Source organism: Colobus angolensis, unplaced genomic scaffold (genome assembly GCF_000951035.1).
Source record: "Colobus angolensis palliatus isolate OR3802 unplaced genomic scaffold, Cang.pa_1.0 Scaffold496, whole genome shotgun sequence".
Lineage (NCBI taxonomy): Eukaryota > Metazoa > Chordata > Mammalia > Primates > Cercopithecidae > Colobus > Colobus angolensis.
In genome coordinates, this window is record NW_012118443.1 from 1,051,701 (window position 1) to 1,071,989 (window position 20,289).

Genomic DNA, 20,289 nt, shown 5'->3' on the forward strand with positions numbered 1-20,289 from the left:
CTTTGTCACCATAAGCTTCATTGCGCTAAGAAGTATCCGATTGCAGATTTCAAGACAACTGTGTTAGCAAACTGCTCAATGAAGAGGAAAGTGTATCTCTGTGAGTTGAATTGACACATCACAAAGCAGTTTTTCAGAAAGCTCCTTTCACGTTTTTATCTGAGGGTATTTCCTTTCTCACCATAGGCTTCATTGCACTACGAAGCATCCTATTGCAGATTTCAAGAAAACTGTGTTAGCAAACTGCTCAATGAAGAGGAAAGTGTATCTATGTGAGTTGCATTCACACATCACAATGCAGTTTCTCAGAACGCTTCTTTCCAGTGTTTATCTGTGGATATTTACTTTTTCACCATAGGCCTCAATGTGCTCCCAAATATCACTTTACAGATTCCACAAAAACAGTGTTAGCAAACTTCTGCAACAAAGGAAAGGAGAATCTCTGTGTGATGAATTCACACATCAGAAAGCAAGTTCTCAGAAAGCTTCCTTCTAGTTATTATCTGAGGATAGTTCCTTTTTCATCATAGGCCTTCATGCGCTCCCAAACATCACTTTGCAGATTCCACGAGAACAGTCTTAGCAAACTGCTTCACGAAGACTAAGTTGTAACTCTGTGAGATAAATTCATGTAGCACAAAGAAGTTTCTTAGAAAGCTTCTTTCACGTTTTTATCTGAGGATATTTCCTTTATCCTTATATTCTTCAAAGCGATCCAAAATATCAGTTCTCCGATTCCACAAAAACAGGGCTAGCTAACAGCTCCACGAAATACAGGTGTAACTCAGTGAATTGAATTCACACATCACAAAGCAGTTTCTCAGAAAGCTTCTTTCTCATTTTTATCTGAGGATATTTCCTTTGTCACCGTAAGCTTCATTGCACTAAGAAGTATCCGATTGCAGATTTCCAGATAACTGTTAGCAAACTGCTCAATGAAGAGGAAAGTGTATCTCTGTGAGTTACATTCACACATCACAATGCAGTTTCTCAGAACGCTTTTTCCCAGTTTTTATCTGTGGCTATTTCCTTTTTCACCATAGGCCTTAATGTGCTCCCAAACATCACTTTACAGATTCCACGAAAACAGTGTTAGCAAACTACTGCAAAAAGGGAAGGTGAATCTGTGTGTGATGAATTAACACATCAGAAAGCAAGTTCTCAGGAAGCTTCTTTTTAGTTATTATCTGAGGATACTTCCTTTTTCATGATAGGCCTCAATGCGTTCCCAATATCACTTTGCAGATTCCAAGAGAACAGTGTTAGCAAACTGCTTCATGAAGACTAAGTTGTAACTCTGTGAGATGAATTTATATATCACAAAGAAGTTTCTCAGAAAGCGTCTTTCACGTTTCTATATGAGGATACTTCCTTGGTCCTTATACTCTTCCAAGCAATCCGAAATAGCAGTTCTCAGATTCCACAAAAACAAGGCTAGTAAACGGCTCCATGAAATAGAGGTGTAGCTCAGTGAATTAAATTCACACATCACAAATCAGTTTCTCCGAAAGCTTCTTTCTTTTTTGAGCTGAGCGTCTCAAATTGCTTCCGTGTGTCTCATTGCAGATTCTGCGGAAACACTGTTAGCAAGCTTCTCAATAAAAACAATGATGTAACTCTGTGAGCTGAAGTCACCCACAACAAAGCAGTTTCTGAGAAGGCTTCTCTGCACTTTTTATCTAGTATATTTTATTATTCACTATGCGATTTAATGATTTCCAAGACATCACTTCTGAGATTCCACAAAATCAGTGCTAGCAAGCTCCTCAATGAAAGAATGGTGTAACCCTGTGAAAGGAATTGACACACCACAAAGCAGTTCCTCAGAAAGCTTCATTCCATTTTTTCTTGGAGGATATTTCCTTTGTCCTTATACTCTTCAAACCCATCTGAAATATCAGTTCTCTGAATCCGAAAAAATAGTGCTAGCAAACGGCTCCACAAAATAATGTTGTAACTCCATGAGACGAATTCAAATCTCAGAAAGCAATTTCTCAGAGAGCTTCTTTCACTTTTTTATCTGAGGATATTTCCTATGTCACCGTAAGCTTCATTGCACTAAGAAGTGTCAGATCGCAGATTTCAAGAAAACTGTGTTAATAAACTGATCAATGACGAGAAAAGTGTAACTCTGTGAGTTGCATTCACACATCATAATGCAGTTTTCAGGACCCTTCTTTCCAATTTTTATCTGTGAATAAAATTTTCACCATAGCCCTCAATGCACTCCCAAATATCACCTTCCAGATTCCACGAGAACAGTGTTAGCAAAAGGGTTCATGAAGAGAAAGGTTTAATTCTGTGAGATGGATTCACACAACACAAAGAAGTTTCCCAGAAAGCTTATTTTTTGTTTTTATCTGAGGATATTTCATTTGGCCGTATAGTCTTCAAAGCGATCCGAAATATCACTTTTCAGATTCCACAAAAACAGGGCTAGCAAACAGCTCCAAGAAATACAGGTATAATTCAGTGGGTTGCATTCACACATCACAAAACTGTTTCTCAGAAAACTTCTTTCCAGTTTTTATCTCAGGATATTTCCTTTGTTACTGTAAGCTTCATTGTGGCAAGAAGTATCCCATTGCAGATTTCAAGAAAATAGTGTTAGCAAACTGATCAATGGAAAGAAAAGTGGAACTCTGTGAGTTGTATTCTCACGACCAAATGCAGTTTCTCAGAATGCTTCTTTCCAGTTTTTATCTGAGTTTATTTCCTTTTTCATCATAGGCCTCAAAGCACTCCCAAATATCACTTTGCAGTTTCCATGAGAACAGTGTTAGCAAATGGCTTCATGAAGAGAAAGGTGTAACTCTGTGAGATGAGTTCACACATCACAATGTAGTTTCTCAGAAAGCTTCTTTTGCATTTCTGTCTGAGGATAATTCCTTTGACCTTATAATCTATAAAGGGATCCAATATATCAGTTCTCAGATTCCACAAAAACAGAGTAGCAAACTGCCCCATGAAATACAGGTGTAACTCAGTGAGTTGAATTCACACATCACAAAGCAGTTTCCCCGAAAGCTTCTTTCTTTTTTGAGCTGAGGGTATTTGGAGTCTCAAAGGGCCCCCGTGTGTCTCATTGCAGATTCGGTGAAAACACGGTTAGCAAGCTTCTCTATGAATACAATGATGTAACTCTGTGAGCTGAATTCACACACAACAAAGCAGTTTCTGAGAAGGCTTCTCTGCACTTTTTGTCTGAGGATATTTCATTATTCACCATGGGAACAATGATATCCAAGACATCACTTCTGAAATTCCACAAAATCAGTCCTAGCAACCTCCTCCATGAAAGAGTGGTGTAACACTGTGAAAGGAATTGACACATCACAAAGCAGTTCCTCAGAAAGCTTCATTCCATTTTTTCTTGGAGGATATTTCCTTCATCCTTATACTATTCAAACCCATCTGAAATATCAGTTCTCAGAATCCAAAAAAAACAGTGCTAGCAAACGGCTCCATGAAATAGTGTTGTAACTCTGTGAGATGAATTCAAATCCCAGAAAGCAATTTCTCAGAAAGGTTATTTCACATTTTTATCTGAGGATATTTCCTATGTCACCATAAGCTTCGTTGCACTAAGAATTATCAGATTGCAGATTTCAAGAAAACTGTGTTAGTAAACTGATCAATGATGAGAAAAGTGTAACTCTGTGAGTTCCATTCACGCATCACAATGCAGTTTCTCAGAACCCTTCTTTCCAGTTTTTATCTGTCTATATTACCTTTTTGACCATAGCCCTCAATGCGCTCCGAAATATCACCTTGCATATTCCACGAGAACAGTGTTAGCAGAAAGCTTCATAAAGATAAAGGTGTAACTCTGTGAGATGGATTCACACAACACAAAGAAGTTTCTCAGAAAGCTTGTTACTCATTTTTATCTGATGATATTTACTATGGCTGTATAGTCTTCAAAACAATCCCAAATATCAGTTCTCAGAATCCACAAAAACAGGGCGAGCAAACGTCTCCACAAAATCCAGGTGTGATTCAGTGAGTTGCATTCACACATTACAAAACAGTTTCTCAGAAAGCTTCTTTCCAGTTTTTATCTGAGAATATTTCCTTTGTCACCATAACCTTCATTGCACCAAGAAGTATCCCATTGCAGATTTCAAGAATACAGTGTTAGCAAACTGATCAATGGAAAGAAAAGTGGAACTCTGTGAGTTGCATTCACATGACTGAATGCAGTTTCTCAAAACGCTTCTTTCCAGTTTTTATCTGAGTTTATTTACTTTTTCACCATAGCCCTCATTGCGCTCCCAAATATCACTTTGCAGATTCCACAAGAACAGTATTGGGAAATGGTTTCATGAAGAGAAAAGTGTAACTCTGTGAGATGAATTCACAAATCACAACGAAATTTCTCAGAAAGCTTCTTTCTCTTTTCTGTCTGAGGATATTTCCTTTGAGTGTATAGTCTATAAAGGATCCTGTATATCAGTTCTCAGATTCCACAAAAACAGGGCTAGCAAATGGCTGCATGAAATACAGGTGTAACTCAGTGAGCTGAATTCACACATCAAAAAGCAGTTTCTCAGAAAGCTTCTTTCTAGTTTTTATCTGAGGATGTTTCTTTTATCACCATAAGCTTCATTGCTCTAAGAAGTATCCGATCACAGATTTCAAGAAAACTATGTTAGCAAACTGCTCAATGAAGAGGAAAGTGTACCTCTGTGAGTTGCATTCACACATCACAATGCAGTTTGTGAGAACACATTTTTCCAGTATTTATCTGTGGATATTCCCTTTTTCACCATAGGCCTTAATGCACTCCAAAATACCACTTCACAGATTCCACGAAAACAGTGTTAGCAAACTGTTACCAGAAGGGAAAGGCTAATCTCTGTGTGATGAAGACACACATCAGAAAGCAAGTTCTCAGAAAGCTTCTTTTTAGTTATTATCTGAGGATACTTCCTTTTTCACCATAGGCCTTCATGTGCTAAAAAATATCACTTTGCTGATTCCCAAGAACAGTGTTAGCAAACTGCTTCATGAAGGCTAAGTTGTAACTCTGTGAAATAAATTCATATATCACAAAGAAGTTTCTCAGAAGGCTTCTTTCACGTTTTTATCAGAAGATACCTCCTTTGTCCATATCCTCTTCAAAGCGATCCGAAATGTCAGTTCTCCGATTCCACAAAAACAGGGCTATTAAACGGCTCCATGAAATACAGTTGTAACTCACTGAGTTGAATTCACACATCACAAAGCAGTTTCTCAGAAAAGTTCTTTCTATTTTTTATCTGAGAATATTTCCTTTGTCACTGTAATTTTAATTGTGCTAAGAAGTATCTGATTGCAGATTTCAGGAAAACTGTGTTAGCAAACCGCACAATGAAGAGGAAAGTGTATCTCTGAGTTGCATTCACATATCACAATATAGTTTCTCAGAGCGTTTCTTTCCAGTTTTTAACAGTGGATATTTCCTTTTTCACTGTAGGCCTCACTGCACTCCCAAATATCACATTGCAGATTCCACAAAAACAGTGTAAGCAAACTGCTACAAGAAGGGAAAGGTGAATTTCTGTGTGATCAATACACACATCAGAAAGCAAGTTCTCAGAAAGCTTCTTTTTAGTTATTATCTGAGGATACTTCCTTTTTCACCATAGGCCTCAATGTGCTCCCAAACATCACTTTACAGATTCCACGAAAACAGTGTTAGCAAACTGCTACAAGAAGGGAAACGTGAATCTCTGTGTGATGAATTCACACATCACTAAGCAAGTTCTCAGAAACCTTCTATTAAGTTATTATCTGAGGATACTTCCTTTTTCACCATAAGCCTCAATGCACTCCCAAATATCACTTTGCAGATTGCACGAGAACAGTGTTAGCAAACTGCTTAATGAAGACGAAGTTGTAACTCTGTGAGATGAATTCATATGACACAAAGAAGTTTCTCAGAATGTTTCTTTCACGTTTTTATCAGAGGACACATCCTTTGTCCTTATACTCTTCAAAGCGATCTGAAATATCAGTTTTCAGATTCCACAAAACAGGGAGAGCAAATGGCTCTACGAAATACAGGTGTAACTCAGTGAGTTGAATTCACACATCACAAAGTAGAATCACAGAAAGTTATTTCTAGTTTATATCTGAGGATATTTCCTTTGTCACCATAAGCTTCATTGCTCTAAGAAGTATCCAAATGCAGATTTCAAGAAAACTGTGCCAGAAAACTGATCAATGAAGAGGAAAGTGTATCTCTGTGAGTTGCATTCACACATCACCATGCAGTTTCTCAGAATGCTTCTTTCCAGATTTTATCTGTGGATATTTTTTTTTTCTCAATAGGCCTCATTGCACTCCCAAACATCACTTTACAGATTCCACGAAAACAGTGTTAGGAAACTCCTACAAGAAGGCAAAGGTGAATCTCTATGTGATGAACTCACACATCACTAAGCAAGTTCTCAGAAACCTTCTATTAAGTTATTATCTGAGGATATTTCCTTTTTGACCATAGGCCTCAATCTGCTACCAAATATCACTTTGCAGATTCCACGAGAACACTGTTAGCCAACTGCTTAATGAAGACTAAGTTGTAACTCTGTGAGATGAATTCATATGACACAAAGAAGTTTCTCAGAATGTTTCTTTCATGTTTTTATCACAGGATACATCCTTTGTCCTTATACCCTTCAAAGCGTTCTGAAGTATCAGTTTTCAGATTCCACAAGACAGGGATAGCAAAAGGCTCCACGAAATACAGGTGTAACTCAGTTAGTTGAACTCACACATCACGAAGCAGAATCTCAGAAAGTTATTTCTAATTTATATCTGAGGATATTTCCTTTGTCACCATAAGCTTCATTGCTCTAAGAAGTATCCGAATGCAGATTTCAAGAAAACTGTGTTATCAAACTGCTCAATGAAGAGGCAAGTATATCACTGTGAGTTGATTTCACACATCACAAAGCAGTTTCTCAGAAAGCTTCTTTCTAGTTTTTATATGAGGATTTTATTTTTGTCACAGTAAGCTTCATTGCGCTATGAAGTATCCAGCTGCAGATTTCAGGAAAACTGTGTTAGCAAACTGATCAATGAAGAGGAAAGTGTATATCTGTGAGTTGATTTCACACATCACAAAGCAGTTTCTCAGAAAGCTTCTTTCAACTTTTCATCTGAGGTAATTTCCTTTGTCACCATAAGCTTCCTTGCGCTAAGAAGTGTCCTATTGCAGATGTAAAGGACTACGTCTTCGCAAACGAGATGTTCCCGATAAGTCCTGCTCTTGCAAACGAAGCAGTGTGTTCCTTCCCTGTTTGCAGGGATGACAAAGGAACCAGCTGCAAACAGCAGACCCTGGTGGCTTGTTTATGTGTAAACATCTTGAAAATCCAGAAAGTCAGAGAAAGGTGAGAAAAACAACAATGTGTCTTGTGACTTGGCAACGTTCCACAAATGACTGTATAAAATAAAGCAGATTGTGCCATTCAGGGCAGCCACCATGTTTGTCTTGTCTTGTGTTGTCTTGTGTGTTCATTCCTTTGTTTAGGAAACATGCAGACCCCAACATCTGGTGCAGCGAGCAGGGTCCGTGGCTCCATGAAAGGAAGGAACCGGAGGGGGAACACCCCAGGCAGGTGCCGGGAGACTGCAGGCAGGTAAATAAATAAGAAGGGAGACCAATGGGAAAATTATGGGGAATTCCACCTCTCTGGCCTCTGAATATTTGTGGTTACTCCAGGGACTGTTGATGTCTATAGGAGTAGAAGTTAGTTAAGGAACATCAGACTTTGAAGCGATTGTTTGCCCCTGTTGAACAACATTGTTACTGGTTTCAATATCAAACCAAAGGGCAATTAAATTGAAAGGAATGGTTACAAGTGGTTAAAGTCCTGTGTCGAGCATATCAGCGAGTGCAAATGATGACTCTGAGTTTGTGCACTTTGTGTAGTTCCATTACTCAGGCATTAGAGTTATTTGAAACTGACTCAGAGCATAGCGATACTGCCACAGGAGGTGAGGCATCTGAAGCTTTAGAGAGGAATGATCCTAGAGAGAAACATATTTACACCCCGGTTGCTGAAGACAAGGAATTGGAAGAAGAGCTAATGCCTCCTTCATCTGAAGGAAATTCTGATTTAGGCATATTTTAGAGATGTTACAACAGTTGTTAAAATTGCAAGGTGCCACTGCTCCTGTTTCTCCTATCTCTCCGCCACGAGCCTTCCCTGTTACCTTGAAAAAGATTTCCCTTTGCCTCCACCTCCAACCTCTTTGCCTATGTCAGGTCAGGTTTTCTCTGTGCCTTTCCCTCCTGTAGGAGAAAAGAAGGAATCGAAGGAAAGGGATTATTTCGAGGAATTAAATTTATTCCCAATAACATGGGCTGCTTTCAGCCCCAATGCTCAGTTCCCAAACGGTGGCCAGAATGTGACTTTTATATCCCTACAATTTAAATTTTTGAAAGAAATGAAAGTTGCAATTTCTAATTATGGACCTCAGTCACCGTTTTTTCTTGCCCTTCTTGATTCCTTCTCTTCAGAACATATGATGATTCCTATTGATTGGGAAATGTTGGGACAGGCTGTCCTTGATTATTCGCAATGGCTTCAATTAAAAAGTTGGTGGTGGGAGGAAGCGAGAGTACAAGCTAGAAAAAGTGCTACTTAAATCCCCCAGGACCTACTGAAGAGCAGCTTATGGGTTCAGGACCATACGCCACTCTTAATGCTCAGGCAGGCCTAGATGATATTGCTCTCACTCAGATTAAAGCCTTGTTTATAAAAGCGTTGACTAAGTGAAATAGCAGGTAAAACTTCTTTATCTTTTGTAAAGATCATACAAGGAACCACTGAGCCATATCCAGATTTTGTAGCCCTTATTCAAGATGCTGTATTAAAGACCGTAGGTTCAGACATTGCTGCTAAAATTCTTTTGGATACTCTGGCTTTTGAGAGTGCTAATCCCAAGTGCCAAAAATTTGTGCGTGCTCTAAAAGCTAGTGGAGCTGATTTAGATGAATACATTCGGGCTTGTGCAGGTGTTGTAGGAGCTGTTTACAATGCTCAATTGTTTGCTGGGGGCACTTTCAAAGGCTTTAAAAGGCAATTCTAAACAAGGTATATGCTATCAATGTGGGAAACCCGGTCATTTTAAAAAGGAATGCCAGAAAACATTAGGCTCTTTTGCTCTAAAATAAAAAAGGTTACCATCTGATATGTGTAAACGATGTGGCAAGGGTCGACATTGGACAAATGAATGCCGTTCAAAAACTGATAAAAGTGGGCATGTATTGTCACCCCTCTCAGGAAACGGGAGCTGGGGCCTGCAGGCTTGGGGGCCCAACAACTACAATGCAGGCCTACCCCAGTACCCAGTGAGCAGTGGCTTACAACATCAAGGAATGACCTTGAGTCCTCCTTAAAGAAATCTTACCCTACCCCAGTTTCTCAGCTTTATGCTGCCACTAAGCAGAGTGCCGCTGCTGACCTAGCTATTGTCCAGCCTTATACTTTATCTCCTAATGGAGGAATATATAAGTCGGCTACTGGAGTGTGTGGTCCTTTGCCAAAGGGACATGTAGGACTTTTACTAGGTCAAAGCAGCAGCGCTATGTGGGGGCTAATGGTGGTCCCAGGAATTACTGATCCTGATTTTACTGATGAAATCCTTATTATGGTACAAGTCTCACAAGTTACGTGCCCAGAGGCAGGGAAACATATTGCACAATTGCTTTTATTGCCTTTTTTCCTTTCCTATCTAGAGATGTGTCTTGTCAAGGAGGTTTCGGTAGTACTGGGAAAACTGTTTACTGGAAAACTTTAGTTTCTGATCAAAATCTTTATGTTCATTGCAAATTAATAGGATACTTTTTGAGGGATTAGCCGACACAGGAGCTCATGTATCTATTATATGTTTGACTCAATGGCCTGATCATTGGAAAAAGAAACTAGTATCGGTTATTCTATCTGGCCTAGGTACTGTTTCTATAGTCTACCAAAGTGTCGAGCCCCTGAGCTGTGTAGGACACGAAGGACAACAAGGAAAAGTGTTCTTTTATATTGTTCTCATTAATATTAACTTTTGGGGCCGTGATCTTTTACAATAATTTGGTGCCTTTTTAAGCATTCCTCATATTTCTTCAGCTGCCAAAAATATGATGTTCAAAATGGGCTACAATCCTTTAAACACTTAGCCACTGTCCACAAGCCTCAAACTTTACAATTGAAGTGGAAAACTACAACTCCTGTTTGGGTGGAACAGTGGTGATTATCTAAAGAAAAACTTAAGGCTTTAAAGAATTTAGTTAAGGAACAATTGGTCGAGAGGCATGTTGAACCAAGTACTTCTGCATGGAATTCCCCTGTGTTTGTCTCGTCAAAGAAAAAAAAAAGGAAAATGTCACTTACTAACTAATCTTAGAGCTATAAATGCTTGTATTCAACCTATGAGGACTTTACAACCTGGGCTTCCTAATCCAACTCTTATCCCACAGAATTAGAAATTAATGGTTATAGATCTTAAAGATTTTTTTTTTACTATCCCATTACAACTCCAATATTGTGAAAAATTTGCCTTTACTGTTCACGAATATAATAATAGAGAGCCTACTCAAAAAGATCAATGGAAAGTTCTTCCTCAAGGTATGCTTAATAGTCCTACCTTATGTCAAGAGTTCGTTCATAGAGCCTTAAATCCTGTTAGATGTCAATTCACTACTGTGCTAATATACCAATTATATGGATGATATTCTATTAGCAACTCCTGATGAAGTCCTACAAGGTCAAGTTTTTCAGGTCTTATAACAACAATTAACTCAATATAATTTACATATTTCTTCTGAGAAAATACAGACTCATTTTCCTATTCAATATTTGGGATACCTTTTAGCAAAAAAACATATTAGACCTCAAAAGATTCAAATTCGAAGAGATCAACTTTTGACTCTTAATGATTTTCAAAAATTGCTAGGAGACATAAATTGGCTTTGCCCCATCTTAGGCATCCCTACACAAATTGTGACATCTATTTGCTACCTTAAAAAGAGATTCAGATTTAAATAGTTCTCATCAATTATCCCCTGTAGCCAAAAAAAAAAAAGTCATTTGTAGAAAATAGAATTAGTAAAGCTCACCTTGATTATATTGCACCGAATCTTCCACTATCGTTGTGTCTTTTTCATTCTCCCCATTCGCCAACGGCCGTTTTACTCCAAGATAATAATATTCTAGAGTGGCTGTTTTTGGCTAATAAAGCCATTAAAAAAAATTCACCTCTATTGAAAACTCATGAAGGTTGGCAAGTGGCTTGTGCTGAGTATACTGATTCTTTTTCTCAGCATTATCCTCGTAATAAATTATTTTATTTTCTGCAACAATCTTCTTTACTGCCATATAATCCTATCTCTTACACTCCAGTTAAAGGTCCCATCTTTTTTACTGATGCTTCAAGCAATGGAAAGGCTGGATACTGGACTTCAGACAATTCAAAAATTTCTCACTATCCATTTTAATCAGTAAAACAAGGAGAACTTTTTGCCATTCTTATGGTTCTACAAGACTGGCCTCAAACCGCTTGTAATATAGTTACTGATTCCCAATATGCTGTATATGTAACTAAATATATTTCTTAGACTTCTTTACCACTATTTCCTCAAACTCCTTTACAAAAATTATTTTCTTTATTATTTGTAACTCTTACTTCTAACGGGCTCAGGATGAGCACCAACTACATCATACTAATAGTTTAGGATTCAACAAAATCACATTTGGCAAATGGATGTAACTTATGTTCCTTACTTTGGTCGTTTAAAATATGTTCATCATACTATTGATACATGGTCACATTTCCAGTGGGCTATGCCATTACCCTCTGAAAAGGCTAACTCTGTTATTACTCATTTACTTACTTGCTTTGCAGTTATGGGAGTCCCTGCTAAATTAAAAACTGATAATGCCTGTACTTACTGCTCTCGCAAATTGGCTGCCTTCCTCTCTTTATACCATATTCATCATTCCACTGGTCTTCCATTTAACAGTCAAGGTCAAGCAATTATTAAAAGAGCCAATGCTACCCTAAAATTACAACTTTTAAAACAAAAAGGTGGAGATGGGCGATATTCCCCAAAACATCAAATTCTAAAAGCCCTTTTTACTTTAAATTTTCTCAACCATTGGCGTCAATTACAGCAGTCTGCAGCGGTGAAACATTTTCAACAGCCTTTAGAAAAGCCACAAAACAGTAATCTGTGGGTGTATTATCCTTCATTACGAGGGAAATATTTAAAAGGAAATGTTTTACAATGGGGCCGAGACCATGCTCTTGTCCGTACAGGTGCCGGAGACGAGTGGTTTTCATCTCGACGGTTGAAACAGTGCCATGGTGAAGAGGAGCCAATCCGAAGAGCCCCTGAAGGAATTCCAGGAGCTAAATCTGAATGCTCAGAGAACATTCACCTTCGAAACTCGGCGTGTGGAACCCCTGACATGGGGACAACTGAAAAAGCTTACTCAGGAAACTGAAGGGGTTGTTCAACAAGCTGGGCAGCCCAAAACCCCACTGACTCTATTCCTGGCTATGTTGGCTGTAGTAAATTGTCAGGTAATGGCTGGAAAATTTACATACTGGGCTTATATTCCTTTTCCACCCTTATATCAAGGTGTGGCCTGGGGAGACAGAGAAGTCCCTGTATTTACTAATGATACTGCTTGGATGTCATCACCTTTTTTAAACCAGGATCCTGAATTAGACACTGGCATAGTAAATAGTTCATATCAACTTGGGGTTGAAGGGTTACCTATATGTCTTGGGAATAGTCCACATTGTTTGCATCTTTCTTATGAGGCTTGGGCTCTTTGCTATAACCATAGTCATGTCTCTGCCTTTACTATGATTATTGTGGCTCAAAGTTTTCTGCCAACTACATTATCTTTATGCCCTATCCGCGATGTGTCTGGAGGTGTTTCCCAATTAGAGTTGACTAGGTAGTGGGCCACGATTATTATTAGAAGTAAAAGGAAAAAGTCATAATTACCTTATCACAGATTGGAGTGTACATGGAGATTTTCAAACTAAATTTAGTCATGTCAACCTACGTTGGCATAAAGGTAATCACAGCTTTGCTGTGGATGGCAACAAAACTATTATTTGGCACAATGGTGGTCTATCACCCCCTATGCCACATTTGGCTAATACTTCCCAAATACAAAGTCATATTTGGAAGTTGCTAACTGCTGGTAAACCAATGTTCACTTTCACGGGAAACATGTCCTTAAATCTTACTAATATTGCTAACCCTTTCCATATATCTTTGCATCTAAATAGTTCTAGATATGTTATTGCATGTGTAAGAAAGCCTTATTTGTTTTTGACAGAAATTTTTATATGGGATAATAATACAGGGGTAGTTAACTGTACAAACAACTGTACATTCTTAAGTTGTATAAATACTACTTGGTAGAATAATAATTGGAATGAGTCTCACTCAGATTTATATATGCTAAGAGCCAGAAAAGAAACCTGGCTACCTGTAAACTTAACACATACTTGGAGTGAATCTGCTGGGGTTACTCAAATTTACAAGGTTATGCAAGATCTTGTTCACCACAATCGGAGGATGGTTGGAACCATCATGACCGCAGCAATAGGACTTGTAGCAATTGCTTCCACCATCGCTGTTGCTGGATTAGGTCTACACCAGAGTATACAAAATGCAGAATTCGCACAACAATGGCATGAACAATCACATTTGTTATGGCAGCAGCAATGAGACATAGATGCTTATTTGACTGAACGAGTGGATAATCTGGAGCAAGTGGTTTCTTGGTTGGGAGGTCAGCTAACAGTGTTGAATAGCCGAACTTTGTTGAAATGTGATTGGAATACTACCCAATTTTGTATTATTCCTGTTCCTTTTAAAAGCATTGTACATAATTGGACTGAGATAAAGAGACTTTTAATTGGTCATAATAATCTTTCCCTAGAAATACAATAATTAACACAGAACATTTATGAAACATTTCACAATCAGTTACCATTGCTGACTGGTCCATATTTGATGACTGATATCACACAAAGTTTGACGTCTTTGAACCCTATGAGCCCTGTAAAAACCTTGCTGACCTCTGTTTCTAGCAATGTATTGATTGTTATTCTTGCTTTTGTCATTTTCACAGTCTGCTGTAGATGGTGCCAGAGGGCAAACACCGAATCTCAGTGAGCCCAACATGTAATGATGGTTTTGAAAGAAATTCAAACTTGTAAATAAAGAAAGGGGAAATGTAGAGGACTATGTGCTTGCAAGTAACAGATAAGTCCTGCACTTGCAAATGAAGTAGGGCATTCCTGATAAGTCCTGCTCTTGCAAACGAAGCAGGGTGTTCCTTCCCTGTATGCAGGGAGGACAAAGGAGCTAGCTGCAAACGGCAGACCCTGGGGGCTTGTTTATGTGTAAACATCTTGAAAATCCAGAAAGTCAGGGAAAGGTCAGAAAAACAACAATGTGTCTTGTGACTTGGCTACTTTCCACAAACGAATGTATAAAACAAAGCAGAGCACGCCATTCGGGGTGGCCACCATGTTTGTCTTGCTCTGTGTTGTCTTGTGTGTTCATTCTTTTGTTTAGGAAACACACAGACCCCAACAGCAGATTTCAAGGAAACTGTGTTAGCAAACTGCTCAGTGAAGAGGAAAGTGTATCTCTCTGAGTTGAATTGACACATCACAAAGCAGTTTCTCAGAAAGTTCCTTTCACATTTTTAGCTGAAAATATTTCCTTTGTCACCATGGGCTTCATTGCACTAAGAAGTGTCCTATTGCAGATTTAAAGAAAACTGTGTTAGCAAACTGCTCAATGAAGAGGAAAGTGTATCTATGTGAGTTTCATTCACACATCACAATGCAGTTTCTCAGAATGCTTCTTTCCAGTGTTTGTCTGTGGATATTGACTTTTTCTCCATAGGCCTCAATGTGCTCCCAAATATCACTTTACAGATTCCATGAACACAGTGTTGGCAAACTGCTAGAGGAAGGAAAAGGTGAATCTCTCTGTGATGAATTCACACATCAGAAAGCCAGTTCTCAGAATGCTTCCTTCTAGTTATTATCTGAGGACACTTCCTTTTTCATCATAGGCCTCAATGCGCTCCCAAATATCACATTGCAGATTCCACGAGAACAGTGTTAGCAAACTGCTTCATCAAGACTAAGTTGTAACTCTGTGAGGGGAATTCATATATCACAAAGAAGTTTCTCAGAAAGCTTCTTTCACGTTTTTTTCTGTCCATAATTACTTTGTCCTTATATTCTCAAAAGCAATCCGAACTATCAGTTCTCAGATTCCACAGAAACAGGGCTAACAAACGGCTCCAAGAAATACAGGTGTGACTCAATAAGTTGAACCTACACATCACAAAGCAGTTTCTCATAAAGCTTCTTTTTACTTTTTAATCTCAGGATATTTCCTTTGTCACGGTAGGCTTCATTGCACTAAGAAGTATACGATTGTAGGTTTCAAGAAAAGTGTGTTAGCAAACTGATGAAAGAAGAGGAAAGAGTATCTCTGTGAGTTGAATTCACACATCACATGGCAGTTTCTCAGAAAGCTCCTGTCTATTTTTTAACGGAGGATATTTCCTATGTCACCGTAAGCTTCATTGCACTAAGAAGTGTCCTATTGCAGATTTCAAGAAAACTGTGTAAGCAAACTTCTTAATAAAGAGGAAATTGAATCTCTGTGAGTTGATTCACACATCACAAAGCAGATTCTCGCAGTTTATTTCCCATTTTTTGCTGAAGTTATTTCCTTTTTCACCATAAGCCTCATTGCGCTAAGAAATGTCCTATTGCAGATTTGAAGAAAACTGTGTTAGCAAACTGTTCAATGAAGAGGAAAGTATATCTATGTGAGTTGCATTCACACATCACAATGCAGTTTCTCAGAACGCTTCTTTCCAGTTTTTATCTGTGGATATTTCCTTTTTCACCATAGACCTCAATGTGCTCCCAAATATCACTTTACAGATTCCATGAACACAGTGTTAGCAAACTGCTACAGGAAGGGAAAGGTAAATCTCTCTGTGAGGAATTCACACATCAGAAAGCAAGTTCTTGGAACGCTTATTTCTAGTTATTATCAGAGGTTACTTCCTTTTTAACCATAGGCCTCAAAGTGCTCCTAAATATCACTTTCCAGATTCCACGAGAACAGTGTTTGCAAACTGCTTCATGAAGATTAAGTAGGACTCTGTGAGGTGTATTCATATACAACAAAGAAGTTTCTCAGAAAGCTTTTTTCACGTTTTTATCTGTGGGTAAATCCTTTCTCCTTATACTCTCAAAAGCAATCCAAAATATCAGTTCTCAGATTCCACAGAAACAGGGCTAGCAAATGGCTCCATGAAACATAGGTGTAACTCACTGAATTGAACCAACAAATCACAAAGCAATCTCTCAGAAAGCTTCTTTCTAGTTTTTATCTGAGGATATTTCCTTTGTCAGGGTAGGCTACATTGGTTAAGAAGTATCCGATTGCAGATATCAACAAAACCGTGTGTTAGCCAACTGATCAAACAAGAGGAAAGTGTATGTCTGTGAGTTGAATTCACACATCACATAGCAGTTTACCAGAAAGCTTCTTTCTACTTTTTATCTAAGGATATTTCCTTTGTCACTGTAAGTTTCATGCACTAAGAAATGTCCTGCTGCAGATTCCAAGAAAACTGTGTTAGTAAACTGCTCAATGAAGAGGAAAGTGTATCTCTGTGATTTGAATTCACACATCACAAAGCAGTTTCTCCGAAAGCTTCTTTCTCGTTTTTAGGTGAGGACATTTCCTTTGTCACCGTAAGCTTCATTGCCCTAAGAAAGGTCCTATTGCAGATTTCAAGAAAACTGTGTTAGCAAACTGCTCAATGAAGAGGAAAGTGTATCTCTGTGAGTTGTATTCACACATCACAATACAGTTTCTCAGAACGCTTCTTTCCAGTTTTTCTCTGTGGATATTTCCTTTTTCACCATAAGCCTCAAAGTGCTCCCAAATATCACCTTACAGATTCAACGAAAACAGTGTTAGCAAACTGCTACAGGAAGGGAAAGGTGAATCTCTCTGTGATGAATTCACAGAAGAGAAACCAAGTTCTCATAACCCGTCTTTCTTGTTATTTTCTGAAGATATTTTCTTTTTCACCATAGGCCTCAATGCACCCCCAAATATCACATTGAAGATTCCACGAGAACAGTGTTAGCAAACTCTGTGAGGTGAATTCATATATCACAAGGAAGTTTCTCAGAAAGTTTTTTCACCTTTTTATCTGTGGATACTTCCTTTGTCCATATAATCTCAAAAGCAATCAGAAGTATCAGTTCTCAGATTCCACAGAAACGAGGCAAAAAAAGCAGCTCCAAGAAATACAGGTGTAACTCACTGAGTGGAACCCACACATAAAAAAGCAGTTTCTCAGAAAGCTTCTTTCTAGTTTTTGTCTGAGGATATTTCCTTTCTCACCGTAAGCTTCATTGCACTAAGAAGTGTCCTATTGCAGATTTCAAGGAAACTGTGTTAGCCAACTACTTGATGAAGAGGAAAGTGTGTCTCTGTGAGTTGAATTCACACATCACAAAGCAGTTTCTCAGAAAACTTCTTCTACTTTTTATCTGAGGATATTTTCTTTGTCACCATAGGCTTCATTGAGCTAAGAAGTGTCCTATTGCAAATTTCAAGAAAACTGTGTTACCATACTGATCAAAGAAGAGGAAAGTGTATCTCTGTGAGCTGGATTCACATGTGACATAGCAGTTTCTCAGAAAGCTTCCTTCTACATTTTATCTGAGGATATTTCCTTTGTCACCGCAGGCTTCTTTGCGCTAAGAAGTGTTCTATTGCAGATTTCAAGAAAACTGTTAGCAAACTGCTCAATGAAGAGAAAACTGTATCTCTGTGAGTTGAATTCACATATCTCAAAGCAGTTTTTCAAAAAGCTTCTTTCTTGTTTTTAGCTGAGGATATATCCTTTGTCACCGTAAGCTTCATTGCACTAAGAAATGTCCTATTACAGATTTCAAGAAAACTGTGTTAGCAAACTGCTCAGTGAAGAGGAAAGTGTATTTCTGTGAGTTGCATTCATGCATCACAATGCAGTTTCTCAGAATGCTTTTTTCCAGTTTTTATCTGTGGATATTTCCTTTTTCACTATAGGCCTCAATGTGCTCCCAAATACCACTTACAGATGGCACGAACAAAGTGTTAGCAAGCTGCTACAGGAAGGTAAAGGTGAATCTCTCTGTGATGAATTCACACATCAGAAAGCAAGTTCTCATAAGGCTTCTTCTTTCCAGTTATTATCTGAGGATACTTCCTTTTTCACCATAGGCCTCAATGCGTTCCCAAATATCACGTTGCAGATTCCATGAGAACAGTGTTAGCAAACTGCTTCATGAAGACTAAGTTATAACTGTGTGAGGTGAATTCATATATCACAAAGACGTTTCTCAGAAAGCTTCTTTCACGATTTTATCTGTGGATACTTCCTTTGTCCTTATACTCTCAAAAGCAATCTGAAATATCAGTTCTCAGATTCCACAGAAACAGGGTTAGCAAACGGTTCCATGAAATACAGGTGTAAGTCACTGAGTTGAACCCACACATCACGAAGCAATTTCTCAGAAAACATTTTTTCTAATTTTTATATGGGATAATTCCTTTGTCACGGCAGGCTTCATTGCACTAAGAAGTATCTGACTGCAGATTTCAAGAAAACTGTGTTAGCAAACTGATCAAAGAAAAGGAAGGCATATCTCTGTGAGTTGAATTCACACATCACAGAGCAGTTTCTCAGAAAACTTCTTTCTACTTTTTATCTGAGGATATTTCCTTTGTCATTGTAGGTTTCATTGCGCTAAGAAGTGTCCAATTGCAGATTTCAAGAAAAGTGTGTAAGCAAACTGCTCAATGAAGAGAAAAGTGTGTTTCTGTGAGTTGCATTTGCACATCACAATGCAGTCTCTGAGAACGCTTCTTTCAGGTTTTTCTCTGTGGATATTTCCTCTTTCACCATAGACTTCAATGCACTCCCACATATCACTTTACAGATTCCACAAACACAGTGTTAGCAAACAGCTACAGAAAGGGAAAGGTGAATCTCTCTGTGGTGAATTCACACATCAGAAAGCAAGTTCTCAGAACGCTTCTTACTTGTTATTATCTCAGGATTGTTCCTTTTTCACCAGAGGCCTCAATGAGCTCCCAAATATTACGTTGCAGATTCCAAGAGAACAGTGTTAGCAAACTTCTTCCTGAAGAGTCAGTTGTAACTCTGTGAGGTGAATTCATATATCACAAAGAAGTATCTCAGAAAGCTGCTTACACGTTTTTATCTGTGGATACTTCCTTTATCCTTATACTCTCAAAAGCAATCTGAAATATCAGTTCTCAGATTCCACAGAGACAGGGCTACCAAATGGCTCTATGAAATACATATATAATTCATTAAGTTGAACCCACACATCACAAAGCAGTTTCTCGGAAAGCTTCTTTCTAGTTTTTATCTGAGGATATATCCTTTTTCATGGTATGCTTCATTGCGTTGAGAAGTATCCAATTGCAGATTTCAAGAAAACCGTGTTAGCAAACTGACTAAAAAAGAGGAAAGTGTATCTTTGTGATTTGAATTCAAATATCACATAGCAGTTTCTCAGAAAGTTTCTTTCCACTTTTTATCTGAGAATAATTCCTTTGTCAATGTAGGCTTCATTGCGCTAAGAAGTGTCCTATTGCAGATTTCAAGAAAACTGTGTTAGCAAACGGCTCAATGAAGAGGAATGTGTATCTCTGTGAGTTGAATTCACACATCACAAAGCAGTTTCTCAGAAAGCTTCTTTCTCGTTTTCAGCTGAGGATATTTCCGTTGTCACCTGAATCATCATTGCGATAAGAAATGTACTCTTGCAGATTTCAAGAAAACTGTGACTATAATTCAAGGAGATGGCCGAATAGGAACAGCTCCAGTCTCCAACTTCCAGTGCGAAGGACACAGAAGACCGGTAATTTCTGCATTTTGAACTGAGGTACTGGGGTCATCTCATTAGTGAGTGCCGGACAATCGGTGCTGCTCAGCTGTTGCAGCCCGACCAGCGAGAGCTGAAGCAGGGGGAGGCATCGCCTCAGCTGGGAAGCGCAAGGGGGAAGGGAATCCCTTTTCTTTTTTTTTTTTAAAGTGGACTAATTATTATTATTATTATTATTTTTATTATACTTTAAGTTCTAGGGTACATGTGCATAGCGTGCAGGTTTGTTACATATGTATACTTGTGCCATGTTGGTGT